The sequence below is a fragment of the Lactuca serriola genome, chromosome 1, assembly GCF_051521515.1.
Source record: "Lactuca serriola cultivar US96UC23 chromosome 1, Lser_US96UC23_V15, whole genome shotgun sequence".
In the NCBI taxonomy this organism is placed as follows: Eukaryota; Viridiplantae; Streptophyta; class Magnoliopsida; order Asterales; family Asteraceae; genus Lactuca; species Lactuca serriola.
In genome coordinates, this window is record NC_136408.1 from 105,598,789 (window position 1) to 105,608,975 (window position 10,187).

Here is a 10,187-nt window from a genome sequence, read left to right on the forward strand (position 1 = left end):
CCTTTGAGTTTGAGAGTTTTTGGATTGGTGTTACCAGTCACTGAATGCAAGCATATTCCAGATAGCACTGGTGATTCCGGAGTGATTAGAACAGGTTCATCATCAGTTTCGTCTGGTCTATCCTCTTCCTCCAAATCCTCTTCTTGAATTAATAACACACTGAGTTCTTTCTTTTTGCATCTATGCCCTACTCCCCATTTTTCATCACATCGAAAGCAGAGCCCTTTGGCTCGTTTTTGCTGCAAATCCTTGTCAGTTAACCTCCTCATCTCTCCACCCAACTTGTTGGTAGTCTTTGGCTTAGTGGTTGCAAGGTGGGAAGATGTTGGTGAAGAGCGAGAAGAAAAGAAAGTTTTCTTAATCGGAGTGATTAAGGGCGTGCCGGTTAGGGTTCCCGGAGAATTGTTCCGATGATTAGTGGTGGGAGCGGATTTCCGATTTTGCTGGGATTGGAGCTTACGCTCAACCTTAATGGCCAAGGCCATGGCGTGGTCCACTGTGATTGGGCTCAAGAGCTGGACTTCCGACCTAATGTCCTCTTGTAGCCCATTGATGAATTGGCCCAGAGTAATATCATCGGGTATGTTGTTTAGCGGGGCAAGTAACTCGATAAAAGATCGCTGATATTCTAAAACCGACCCGGTTTGTATTAGGTCTAACCATTGCTGGTGCAACGTACCTGCATTTGTTGGACGGAATTGACGTAAGAGAAGGGACTTCATCTCTTGCCATTTGGTCACTGGACGTCGTTTGTGCTCCCATTGAAACCACAATAAAGCGTCGCCCTCAAGGGCTACCACCGCCGCTTCTAGCTTATCGGCTTCAGAAAGTTTGTAAAAGTTGAAGTAACGTTCTGCTCGTAAAATCCACCCATCCGGGTTTTCGCCGTCAAACAATGGCATATCCAATTTCCGAAATCGCCAATTCGTCACCCCACCGTACTCGCCTCCCGAAGTTCGGCCGCCTCCGTCCCCATGTCCACCAGATCTTCCCATGCTGCCCTATCGTGAACCCCCGCTATCATCCTTCGGCGTCTCCAACACGGAGAAAACGGGCTCATCCACAATCGACTCTTCTCCCGTTTTCTTTCCTTTGATGACCGCACTCAAAATCTCTTCAAACTTCTGGTCCATCTTAATCTGCATCGACGCCAGGGAGTCCGCCTGATGTTGGATCTGATGCCCTTGTATCTCCATTTGATCATTCAGGTGCCCCAACTCTTTTTCCAATGATTCCACCCGTTTGAGTGGAGCTCATCCCGTTTCTTTTCCTCCAACCATGACCCCAGGGAAAGGCTCTGATACCAATTTGTTATGAACTTACTGACTTGATAAATAGAACACAGTAATGACAACGGAATCAACTTTCTATTACACAATGTTCAAAGAAACAACAGGGACAAATAAGAACAATTGGAAACCAATGAAGAACAGGATAGATATAGCGATTCGAGATGCTATGGTCTCCCAAAAGAAGATGAATCTTCTAAAAATATTCTGCCTGCCTAAAATGCTCTGCCCCCCACTTCTTATAACCGCACTGCCCACTTTGGCTGTTAATTCCCAATATACCCCTGCTATTCCTCCACTTTAGCAGGATCATTGTGATTGGTAGTGGTCCCCTGCCCTTTGAGCATTTTTTCTGTTTTCTCCTTTTGTACGTGAATTGTAGTGCTGGGTGCACCACAGAATGAGAACCGAAGATGATTGGATGGACATGAAATGAAGAGAACAGCTAAAATGTTATTTTGAAGTTATGTTTTGTGAAAACTCATTTCCCGATGCATATTTTGGATTTCTTGGTGCTAAAATGTTATTTTGAAGTTAAACCTTTGGGAGTTTGATGTTATATGGATAGTTTTGGTTTTGGATGTTTTTTGAATGATACTTTGGTAAACTTTGATAGTTTTGGTATTGTAATGTTTGGTTGTATGGTTATTTGATGTTTTTTAGTATAAAATTTTGATGATTGTAGTATTTTTTTCTTTGAGAATCATAATAAAAAAAATGATATTACAAGTTTGTGACGGATTCGTGAGAATAAAAAAAGTATTTTAATGCATCAATTTTGTGACGGATTAGCTACAGAAAAAATATCATGTCTAAAGTTTGCGACGGATCAGCGACGGAACAAAAAAAAATAATGTATAAATTTTGCAAGGGATTAGCTATGGAAAAAAAACTATGTCTAAAGTTTGCGATAGATCAGCGACGAAAAAAAAATCAGTATATGAATTTTGCAAGGGATTTGCTACGAAAAAAAAACTGATCACGGAAATTTGCGACAGAACAGCGACGGAATGACTTTATCAAATTTTGTCGCTAATGCCCTGAGTAAATGTATTGAGTGACATTTAGCGACGGATATTCTGTCGCTACATTTGTCGCAAGGAAAAACCTCTCCGTCGCTAAAACCCTCGCAGAGAAATTAGCCACCTATTAATTACCTATGGAGTGAATCCGTCGCTGATCCATTGCAAACAACATTTAGCGATGGAATAGCGACGGATACTTCCGTCTCTAAAACCCTTGTTCCAAAATTTGCACTCTTTTATAGATCCACTTGATTTTATTCCAACTTGTGACGCTTAAAAGTTATTAAAAAACCCAAGTTTGTTTGTCATAAAAAAATAAAAAATGTTTCATTCTTCATAAATGTTTACGTATTTGATTGGCAAAGTTATTTATTATTACCCAATAGTACAATCATAAGCACAATGTCATTGTTATTTTTGAAAAGCATTTCTTGAAAGTTTCATATTTCATGGAGGACTTGTGCTAGATCATTTCTGTCCTTTCATGTCATGTTCTATGTATATTATACATATGTATGTATATACATGTCTATTGCAATATATTGCATGATATAAATTCAATTTGAAAACTACTATTCATAAAAAAGTGCAATAAATTTTCTCATGGACTAGGAAGCACAAATGAAACGAGTGTATAAAATTAGTTAATATAAATATATTTACAGAAAATATCAAGAGCCTAATAAATAAGGGCATAAAGTAGTGTTCAAGAACCCGTAAGGACTTTGGTGATATTACTTTGCACAGTTGCAATGGAGTCAACTGCAGATTTTGCCAACCAACTGATTCCAACTTTAACACGATGTTCATCACTAAGTAACCTGATAAGTAGGCTAGTTTCCTAGCTGCATATTTTTATCATGAATCAACATGTGAGGTTTAAGGGCAAAATGGTAATATCACAAAAAGTGAAGACTAATTAATTACCAGTATGACCAATGGGACCCTCCAATGTTAGACCCCCTATGAAACTTGGTGTAATGGCTGCATCATTTCTCCCTAAGAACATCATCTCTCCCAAATTCTGAAATCTGTATACAATACAAGCGTAAGAGGAAGTATGTGAAATCTATATTAAAGGGCTTTTTAGATATTTCATAAATAAACCAAACATTTTTTTTTTCAAATTATGATTGCAGTTTTATTGGGAAAAGGAAGTAGTATTTAAATTTTGGTATGAAACCTAAATGGCAAAAGAGGACGATTGTTGATAGCAGCCCAAATGTTCCAACCAGCAAAAAATGCAACCTGAAAACACATGACATGGGGTATTAAATTATCAGTAGGAATAAGAAACCTTTTAAAGGCTATTTTTTATGATGAGATGAGAAGGACATTTATATCTTTTCACAGACAAAAGATGGAGAGCAAGTCCTTGTCCTACTATTTTTGGGTAGGACAGTCCCAATCCAAAAATGCAGTTTTTATCCGGCTGACATCTATCCTTGTCCGTGTCCCACCCTTTTATCCTTGTCCTTGTCCAAACCTTTTGGATTGGATATAAATTTACAATTTTTATCCTTTGACATCTGGCCATGTCCCAACTTTTGGGATGAGACAAAAAATGCAGTTTTTATCTTGTTGACACATCTTTCCAAATCCCAATCCCGCCTTTTTAGATATGACAAAAAATTGCAATTTTTATCCATATCCCACTTTTTGACATGGGACAAAAAATGTAGTTATTGTCTTGTTGACATCTGTCTAGTTATTCTCTTGTTGACATCTGTCCATGTCTCATCTTTTTGAATGAGACAAAAAATACAATTTGTATCCTATTGGCATCTTTCCATGTTCCTGTCCCACCTTTTTGGATAGGACAAAAAATTGTAATTTTTATCCATGTCCTACTTTCTTTATGGGATGGGGCAAAAAATGTAGTTATTATCCTGTTGACATCTGTCTATCTCCCACCTTTCTAGATGAGACAAAAAATGCAGTTCTTATCCTATTGACATCTGTCCCTATTCCACCATTTCGGAGGAGACAAAAAACGCAGTTTTTATCCTGTGACATCTGTCCCTATCCCACCTTTTTGTATGAGACAAAAAATTGCAATATTTGTCCCACTAAAATTATTCCCAATCACATTCACAATCCCACCTTTCTAAATGGGAAAAAAATATTGCAAATTTTTTATCCCATTGACATCAGTCCCAACAACCACAATCATGGCCTTATAACTGTGCAAAACTCCACACCATTACAAATTTCTTGCCTACCTGTGCATAGCTGGAAGCACTTTTCCCTTTGATTCTCTCAAAGTAGAAGAATCACCAACAACAAAAATATGCAGATGCCCTTTCGCTTGAAGGGTTTCATCTGTTTCTGCTTGGCCTTTACCCGTAACAGGAAGCTCAAAAGGCCATCGATTTTGTTCTAATCGGGGAAGTAAAGGTTTATTCCCAACAGTCCATAGAATCAAATCACCTTCCAATAGTTGACTTTTTGCACCCTTTTCATTAGGTTGCACCTCAACCATTAATTTTTCAAGATCATTGACTTTTTCTTCAACTTTTGACTTTTCAATAGAGCTTCCGAAATCACAAGATTTTCATATACGCCAGACAAAATACCCTAGAAGAAGATAAACTTTCCTCGTGTTGAGAACCCATGAAGGGTAAAATGATCATTTAATCTCTCGTTTAGTGTTCATACAGCAATTACTCGAGATAGACAAAACTTTTTTTTTTTTTTACATTAAATGTTGTCTGGAGAAATGACGTTTAAAAGATAATTGAAAAATAAAGGCACAAATGTGAAAATAGAAGGTAAAACAAATAAACTACAGTAAATTTATAAAATGTTTGGACTAAATAGGGAAAATCTCTTTTCCTTCACTTTCTTTATTACATGATATTTAGTAGTTTAATAGTGTAATATAACTTAGGGCTAAATGCAAGAAAATAACAAAGTACTTCCATTTATTTGTAGCTATACCCTTCCACTTTCGTTTCTTTCTATTACCACATTGCACTTTAAAAAAAATTTCAATGTACTTTGAAAATCTACCAATTAAAAATTTCATTATATTTGGATGACATGGCTATAGACTATTTTTGGGTACATTTTTCAAAGTACAATATTGTAATATGAATAAATAAAAGTTGGATACCATAGTAAACAAATCAATTAGTGTATAATGTTATTTCTTGCATTAAACCATATAACTTTTGCCAACTTGACAAAAAAAATTTAGTTTTATACTCTAATAAATAAACATTTGGCGTTACAAATAGGCAAAATGTGTAGTCAATTTCAAATTTTCCACATAGTTTTTGTCAAATTGTCGAAATTCGTATAGAAAATTTGTCTATTAGTACTTAATATAGCAAGTTCATGAAAAAAGTCATAAGAGTAATGTATTTAGTAGCCAATTTGAGTTGATTATCAAGATAGAGTCTCTTACTTTCAAAGTAGCTTCCTTATTTTCTAGAAGGAGCATTGGTAAAATTGATGAGTCAACATTGATTGCTTGCACAACTCCCTTACCCTTTAGTCTTTTTGATACCGTTGCCGCCGGTTCAACTCCAGAGTAACCAAGTCCAACCACCAACACATGTATCATATTTTCACTTAGACCTTTAATCTAATAACTCATTTGATGGGCCTTTTGGACTAACTCTTCATGGACTCTCACATAGAATTAGTCTATCCCAAATTAACATGGATCATTAGACCACACTATATGTATTACTGATTTACCTAATTAGTCCCCGCTAATTTAATTAGTCTCTTTTGATCACTAAATTAATTCCAAATTAATTGTTGATCAATACCAATTAAATAAGATGATTTCTCAATTAATAAATTATTCTTATAATATATTAATAAATCACAAATAACCTCTTTCTCAAGTATCTATCCTATCAAATTGCTTCGGTGAAGGCAACCCAAAATGACCATGCTACTATCGGGTCAAGTACATACCAATTATAGTTATGGGCTTAGACACCTAATCCAACAGTCTCCCACTTGGATAAGTCTAATAACTATAACTGCCAGTACGACTTATAAACCGACTAGCAATTGTAGCTCTCAAAAATCGTTGTCAACTCTTATCAATAACGCATCCTTTTGATAAGGGATCAAATATTCCTCCATTCTACAAGATATTGTATGGACTGAGACATGGATTATAATCATTCTCTTTGTCCATGTGTTATTTCCTGACTTTCGATTTATGACGACTGACAACATACTACATTGAACACGTCAACTTAGTCTAGGCTTGGCCAAGCGCTTAGGGTGTCATCACTAAATCATCAAACGGCCCACATATATCGCTTTTATCCCTCTTAGGGAAAAGGAACGGATAAACTTCGACTCATATGCTTGCTCAATTTACTCATCAATCACACACAACAATATGTTTTATAACACCAAGTTACTGGTGCGTTTACGTATCATCAATGTGCAACTGACTTGTAAACTACAACTTATATGTCTCCGTTTCAAGAAAATAAGATATTATCGTCTCACAATCACTCGTGATAAAATCCATGAAGTGATTCAGATGAGCGAGGGTTTAATCTAATACTCAAATCTTATTACATGTGTACTCATGAACACTGTAGCAAACTTGTGTACGTCTAAACGCTTAGACAATCTACAATCGGATTCATGATAGTCTTACCTCATTACTTACTTCCAAAGTATGATTGACTGTGGATGTTTGAATAATCTTTATTATTCGGGAAGTAAAACATGCAAAGTGAATACAAGAATAATCCACTCCAATATGGACTCAACCATATTGATTACACATTATTCATTGTATAATGTTTCGATTAATCAACTTAATACTTAAATTAAAACAACAGTTATCCCATGCTCCAAGAATGCATACTATGTTTGCCTACGGTCCTCACCTTGTGAAATATATCAGTTGAACACATTTCCAATGATGCTCATTTCATAATTCCCTAATCCTTATTATAAGTGTAAGAATACAAAATCCTTGCCAGTAATAGAATCCATTATAGTCTAAACTTTTACGCAATGTTCCTTTTGTAATGTCTAGGCACAAAAGTCATAGAGACTTGGTCAATGATATTACAAAGTATTCCATTTGAGAATGTTACAATACAATTCCCTGGAATTGAAGTCTCACATTCAAAGAGCATTACTTGAACATCCTTTTTGCATTAAAGTCTCTAAGTCACACAAAGATTCTTAATATCCAACTCCCATTATGGAAACATTTCCGTAATTGCCATATGACTATCTAAATAGAATCCTATCTATTTTGAATTATATCAATATGGTCCATCAATTACTATGCCTCCAACTGTTCACAAGCAACCAATTTTCGGTGAACCTTAGATTGTCCTTGACAGTTGTTTCACAACTTTAGTCATATCCGTTTCTAGTCATTTTCCCCTCTTAATGACCTAAACATTTGGAAAATCAGAACATGTGAATATTATAGCATATGCAATCGATCATATACCCGAAGCATATGGGATATGATTCATAATGTCTTACATAAAGACATGATACTAGACCAGTCTCTTGCTATAATATTTCCATATATAGAATTTCAAATGTTGAAACATTTCAACATTACATTCATATATATATATATATATATATATATATATATATATATATATATATATATCCATGACTAAGTCCCATTAAAATTTCAATCTATGCTTTTAGATTCGAAATGAAGTATGAATGCCCTCTCCCTTAAATTTTCCTATAGCGAAACAACTTTCCAATCTCTGCAACTTTGCAAATAAAACTTTGTTTCCTATATATATAGCATTGCTAACTTTCAGTACTCAATGTAATAATTGTGCTCCCACTAGCATAATGATTACATACTTACAAGAATAACACTTAGACTAAGAGGGGTGGTGACACTCTTGGCACCTTGCCACATAAGTACTTTTAATGCCACATCATTTTTCTTTGTTTAACACTTACACTTAACATTTTGTAAGATGTGGTAATACTCTTAGCACTCAATTTTTTGTATTTTGTTTTTTCTAATTTAATTTAATTACTATATTTTAATAAATATATTTTATCTATTTATTTTATGTAATTTAATTTAATTACTTTATTTTAATAAACAAATAATTTTTATTTAATACACAAAAAAACACACTTTATTATTAAAACATGATTTAATACATAAAAAAACACACTTCATTATTAAAAATCACTTCATCAAAAAAACCACACACTACAACAACGAGTCTTCCTCGAATATTGGCTGTCCAATTCCTCTTCTGGTGGCATATTTAGATCAAGATTGTCCAGCGTCCAAAGATGACCGGTCAAATGGCGGCGAAGATCGGTATGGATTATTGCACTCCGAATTATCCTCAATCTTTGCATCCATTCTTGACCACCATATTCTAGTGGTTGTGTCTCCGGGATGACTTCATTCTCATCATACTCACATATTGCGTTTCCTTCATGTTCTAATATCATATTATGCAATATGATACATGTATACATCACCTCTGTCATGTTAGAAATATCAGGAAACATGGATGGTTTTGCAACTATCTGCCAACGCTTTTTAAGTGCTCCAAACGCTCGTTCAATATCTTGATTTTTCTTGAACTCTCTTAAATTTGGCTCTCTGAGGGTCATCCGTACATGACAAACTTTTAACGAAAACAGAAAGGTCATGATAGATCCCATCCACAAGATAGTACCCAAATTTGTATTTTGTTCCTCGCAGTACAAATGACGAATTTGGGGCAGTACCGTCATACACCTTATTGAATATTGGTGAATTATTGAGAATATTAACGTCATTAAGCGAACTGGCACTACCGAAAAAGGCATGCCAGATCCATAAATCTTGTGACGCTACAACTTCAAGTACGACCATGGGATAATGATAATTGCCCTTTGTATATTGTCCTTGATATGCGTTAGGACACGCATTCCATCTCCGGTGCATGCAATCTAAACTTCCTAACATCCCAGGCAAACCATGGACATTTCCATGATGAGCATACAATTGTTGTATGTCACAAGCAGTAGGCCGATGCAAATATCGTGGACCATACAAAGACATGACAACTATGAAAAATTCATGATCAGACTATCTCGGGCAGTACGTGCATACATTCTAAAACTCTCGTCTAGTGCATCAGGGGGTGCCATATGCTAACATACGAAATACAGCAGTACATTTTTGAATTGGATCAAAGCCTAATGTACCTCTTGCGTCTGCGCGTTGTTGCATATACTCAGACACTGAAGTCACACCTTCTACAATATGCATAAACAAATCTTTATGCATCCCGAACCGTCTGCGGAAATAATATCCTTCAAAGAGAGCATTCTCGTCAAAATAATCTTGCATGAGATGTTGGTGGGCCGCTTCATGCTGTCTTTGAATATATCTTCTTCGTTTACGTTGATTGTTGCTTGATCCAATGTTTTTAAGACGTTGTTGTAGCATATTACGTATGGAAACAACCGAATGCACTACATTATCAAGAACATCGTCCGATGAAGATGACGAAGACGACATTGAAGTGATTCTTTGATTTGAAGACATGGTGCTTTGCTACTGCCTGGAGTTAATGTCTTATATATATATCAACTGTTTCTTTGATTTGAAGACAAAGTGGCATAGATTCATGCATAAATTCCATACATATAAAGACAAAGTGGCATAGATTTCCTGCACAAATTACATATATATGAAGACAAAATGGCATAGATTCCATGCATAAATTTATCTACATATATAATTCATTTACCTTTTTGTATACACGATTCCATATATATTTTTTATGTATATGAACACAAAACTTTATATATAATTCATTTACCAATACCTTTTATATATATATATATATATATATATATATATATATATATATATATATATATA

At 35.2% G+C, this 10,187-nt stretch overlaps 1 pseudogene; it reads right to left on the minus strand.

Annotated features, from left to right (window-relative positions):
• Positions 1–2,953: 2,953 nt before the first annotated feature.
• LOC145059964 (alternative NAD(P)H-ubiquinone oxidoreductase C1, chloroplastic/mitochondrial-like) lies at positions 2,954–9,848 on the minus strand (annotated as a pseudogene).
• Positions 9,849–10,187: the final 339 nt, after the last annotated feature.